Raw genomic sequence first — 5,000 nt, forward strand, 5'->3', positions numbered from 1 at the left:
TATATGTGCATGATGTAATTTGATTTAAAAGCCACACCTCAAGTTGTGAACCTTGCAGGTCCTTGTAATTTTCTGCTACAGATTTGCATTTTCCCAACATATTTAGCTTGCATTACCGGTAATTTATTTTGTATGTATATTTGGGTGATTGTGCGTGGTAAGAAGAATGACACACTTACCACTAGAGAAAAGCCCCTGGATTGAAAGGGAAAATGGTCTTAGAAATGTTACTATTAAGAGAAGTCAAATAATTATTGTATGATCATGGAATGTTTGGCTACCTGAACCAATTCTGGTTATGTAAATAAATAAGTGCATCAAACAAATACATGTATACTATACAGTTCCAGGGTCCAAAACTATATGAAACCTCTTCAAAAAGGAGCAAACTGGTGACTGACTTAAATGTTTAAGTAGCGAGATCATAAAGCTTGGTTGCCAATTTTATATTTCTATCCATTTACTCTAAAATTTCCATTTTACAGTCAAAATGCAAAATTTTATTTCATTATGCATCTTCTTTAGTGTACTTGTGGTAAACCTCAATGAAGAAGCTGATAGCACTCAATAAAACAGATTGGATTGTTTTGTTAATAATATCTAGTCGCATAAATTGTACATTTTAATCTAACTGAAATACAATATAAATCTATTATATATAACCAAATAGTGAGTAGGAATCCTAGTCTAATAGTATCTAGTGCTTGATTATGCTAAACAAGCCATGTACATTAACCTTTCCAGTGATGGCAGTTCATTAATTGTGAGATAAACTGGCCAGACACTAGCACCTGAAGAACGCACAATTGCTACACCAACAGGAAACCTCCTTCTTTGAAAAGCATCTGATACAGTTCGCCATCATAAATATCTTCAATTGCTTCTGGGTCAGATTTGGTCCTGTTGAAGTGATAGTTGAGTTTTTCCAGAAAGTTGGTGTCTAAATTGAAAAACAGAAATAGCACGTGAGAAAGTCAGGGTGATCATGAAACTACAGGTATAATTTAATTATTTTAAAACTGTATACTAGTACATGTATACCCTGCGAGCAGAGTCTCTTTCGATCTTCCTAGATACGTCAGGAAGAGGAAAGAAGACTCTGCCCGCCGCAACATGAATGAATGAACAAACATAATTATGCTTTACAAACTTCACAAAACGACGATACACGTCCTCGTCTGCAAAGTACGACGCAATACATATGTTTTGTTATCTCGATTTGTTTTCTCGATTTTTTTATTTTGAAGCAAATGGTCAAAATCACATCCATTTTCGGCTCTTACAGGTTCTTACGAGTAGCACGGCATGACATTTTCTCACTTTCACATCATCTTCTAGCAAGCTGGAATTTGTATATCTCCTGTGTTGCCGGGTCAAAGAGCAAATGCTCATCTTCTCGTCAAGTTTAACGCCTGGACAAGTCAAAGGCTCTTGATTTGAAATCCAATCCCCAAGTTAACCATCGTACTCATCTGAAAGACTCCTGCGTGTCTTAAATTTGTTAAGACCTCTAACCGTGCTGTAGAAAATTTGCTACAAAGAAAACTCTGAATCTGGGAAGCGAAAGATGCACGCTCTTCGTCGTGTTTACATTTGACTTGTCCCAGTCGCATTGCAGTCTGGTAAAAATTAGTGCAGTGCACTCTGGTTAATTGCAATGAATTCTGGTAAAAAAATGTGGTTAAATGCAAAGCATTGTGGTAAAAAGTGATGAATTCGAGAATTCGTCGCCCCTTATATATTTCCTTTAAATCCTGATTATGTTGCTGCTCGCTCCCTACGGTCGCTCCGCAGCAATAATATTTATCAATATACTTAAGCCAACTCATTGCATTGTCTTTTCTATTGCAGAGAAAAAAGAAAGAAAAATTAAATGTTTTACTATGCGCTCTTACGGGTCTCTTTTGCTTTTTTCTGCAAAGTGGCCCACGTAGAAACTCTTCCATCGCTCTACAACACTCGCGCCACCGCTATGCATGTCGGCCACTGCTATGGGATAAAATCTTTCCACATAGTCCTTAATGTCCGACGAGATCCTGGCTGGATCTACCTTCTCTTTTCCTTTTTTCCCAGCTATATTTTTTCCTTCCAATTGTATATTTTTAGCAGACGGCGTATCCCAAATAACATGCAAATTCGGAGTGAAATTGTATCTAAGTTTAATAACGTACTGTAATTTTTTAGCAACAACTAAGGAATTTACATATCATGAAGCTCGACGCTTATTTAGACATCGTGTAGATATACGATTATTGTTGTAAGTTACATGTAACTTTAGAATAAAGGCAGATGTTTTTAAAAACCTTGTGTGATCTTCAGTGACACTCACGAGTGCGAATCGAACTTTCTAGTCCTGAGATCTCGAATCCTCGTTTACTCGAACATCGCGCTAACTCGGGTGCGGGTGGCTTTAATTTGTTAGCGTAAATCAAACTTTCCAGGCACATTTATGTTATCTGGGTTAAAAGTGTTCCAGGTTTTTTGACCTAAGGAATATTGTTTTTAAATATTTACATGTTCTTACATGAACTCGAACCATGTTTTAAGCACGTATTGCAAGTCTGGAAAAAAAAACGGTGTACTAAGTCCGTCCGAGCGCCTGCTTACATGTAAAGTAGCACTTCAGCCAACAGCCAAGTAAATCGTTGATTACAAAACCTGACATTCGCGATCGTAGCATGATCGTAAGAGAACGTGTATAGTAAGTTGTTTTCTCTTTCACTGCGAAAAGACGTTTTTCCACAGTGTCGGTTTCTAATTTTACATCAGCCACATTTGCTGTTGTAAAGAAACACATGCAACTTGCGTGTATTGAAACTAGTCAGCCAAAAACCTATAAATTTTCTAATAAAAGAAATGAAATGGCAATTTAAAAGTATGAACCATGTTGAGTTTCCAATGAAATGATTCCTTGGTTGTCGTGTGTTTGCCAGAGTTGTTCGAAAATATCCCAACTGTTTGTTTTGATTTTGTGGTTACTGGTAACGCGTGACTGACACCAAACTGTGACAATTGAATTTTCAACGCATGCTCAATAAAAAAATGTCACAGCGGCCAGCAAAGTGTTCTTTCCTCTTCCCGACTTATCTAGGAAGATCAAAAGAGACTTTGCTTGCAGGGTAATACTAGTATAAAATGTTGCCAAAGTAATTTGAGGAGCCAATATCATTAGTGTGGCTGGAAAACGAAGAATGTTGCGGTCCATGTATATGTAGAGTTATGTAAACTGTATACTGTATACTTTTTATATTTTTTAGCCTTTAGAGTACAATATTATTGTACCCTAAAGCCTTAAAATATAAAAAGGTACAGTTAAAAAATGTAACTTACAGAAATGTAACTTGGACCAATATTATTATGTAATTTCCAAAAATTATCATGATCTTAAAATTAATGTCATCGTAGCACTTTAACCTTCTCAAGTTCCAGTAAACACCCACTGAATGTGTCAAAATGCCAAGTTATGCACATGTATAGTATGTCACAGTATGTTATGTATGGTACTTCTACTGTACCCATCATCACCCAGAATTAATGACAATCTTGCCAACTATGGGGCCAACCATGGACAGGTGCATCAAGTCTCAATGAAACAAAACATTGAACATGATGTCTAAAAATTATACGAAAAAGTACCCGAAAGGAGATCCCAGAGTTGGCTTTCTATAGGAAGCTCCAAGAAGAAATTGTCTTGTGAAAGAGGCTCATTACATAAAAAGCATGTATTTTTGCTTCCAGGTTCGTTGACCCCAATGTAAACTTGGCATCCCTTTCTTGGGCAATAGTAATGTCTGACAATGGGATGTTGCAGAGCTTGCAGGAATGTCTGAAATTCTCTTAAGTTTTTGACAGTAGTTACACCTTCTGGGCAGTTAAGAGATATGAGTTGTATTAGATCATCCATAGCAGTCCCAGAGAGTTTATGTCTAACACTGAAAGCCATAATTAGCAACATACTGTCTTCATAGTGTATCTGAGCATCCTCATAGAGGAGATTGTTAAAGCTTTGGGGAAATGATGATGGTGCCCAGTGTTCCAATTAATTATTTTTGGCAAGGGGTTATGTAATTTTCAGGGGAGCTAACTGCAGCTGCAGCACTTTGTAAAGCTAAGGGGGTGGGTGGGGGGTTGTTGGGCAAACAGATAAAGGTTTGACTTTCGGGAGTCTAAAAATGTTTGACATTTGATACCTCAGAATGATTTCTGGTACAGAAAATTCATAGCAAAACTGAACAAAATGATTTTCTTTTCGTCAGTGTCAGGTCACGTAGCGGTTGCCGTCGGGTTTTTGACCCGAGACCCGTCTCTTAACTGGAACACTGGGTGCCTCCCTGTTTTCCATTTCCTCAAGTCTGTCCAAGAGGAGCTCATCTTCAACTTGGTGGCTTTGGATTTTTGCCCAAGTTGAAGGCCTGAGAACAGAATTAAGTTCCACAAGGGCATGACTTGTAAATGAATCATGATTATCTAGTACTGCTTTGCTCCTTCCTGGAGAACTACATATGGACGATGCTGGGGCCAAGCAACCTGCTGCTGCACCATGTGCAGTTTCAATGTTGTCATCTTCAACAAGGCATTCCTCAAGTTCCTCATCATTCCCTGTGCATGTACATATAAAAACAACATTTAGATAACAATGTAACAAAATAAAAAAAAATTGGTTTATCAACGGAGTGGATAATGTAAACTGACCACCGTACAGAGATGGAAAAAATAAAACACAAGTATACAACACGCTTTCATATGAACAAAGTCTGGAGGTTTCTAGTATGTTAAAATAATACTATACATTGAGCTCACTATCTCCTTTCTGATTGGCTGAAAGAATGCAGTGACATCATCTTGCTGCAGAAGGATACAAAAACATGTCAAGGCCACTCAAGGTCATGGGTAACATGTCCTGTAATGACTGCGGTGCATGAGCTTGCGTGCTTTTTATGTCGCTTGCTATTGGTGAAGAAGCAAAATGATGCCTAGGTTTGATCCTGTGATTATCACTG

The 5,000-nt window shown here is 37.7% G+C and overlaps 1 long non-coding RNA gene across 9 annotated transcripts in view; it reads right to left on the reverse strand.

Annotated features, from left to right (window-relative positions):
* LOC138018144 (uncharacterized) overlaps positions 1-5,000 on the reverse strand; it is a 14,793-nt gene that overhangs the window by 8,018 nt on the left and 1,775 nt on the right. For 4 of the 9 annotated variants that reach the window (XR_011125996.1, XR_011125990.1, XR_011125993.1 and 1 more), the window contains 2 exons: positions 1,284-5,000; positions 737-940 (listed from right to left, as the gene is read on the reverse strand). The exon at positions 1,284-5,000 is cut by the window's right edge and continues 527 nt beyond it. This is a non-coding gene — a long non-coding RNA (uncharacterized lncRNA). The remainder of the gene's footprint in view (positions 1-736; positions 941-1,283) is intronic. The other 5 variants (XR_011125992.1, XR_011125998.1, XR_011125995.1 and 2 more) reach the window with 5 other exon arrangements.

Source organism: Montipora capricornis, chromosome 2 (genome assembly GCF_036669925.1).
Source record: "Montipora capricornis isolate CH-2021 chromosome 2, ASM3666992v2, whole genome shotgun sequence".
NCBI classification, from domain to species: Eukaryota; Metazoa; Cnidaria; class Anthozoa; order Scleractinia; family Acroporidae; genus Montipora; species Montipora capricornis.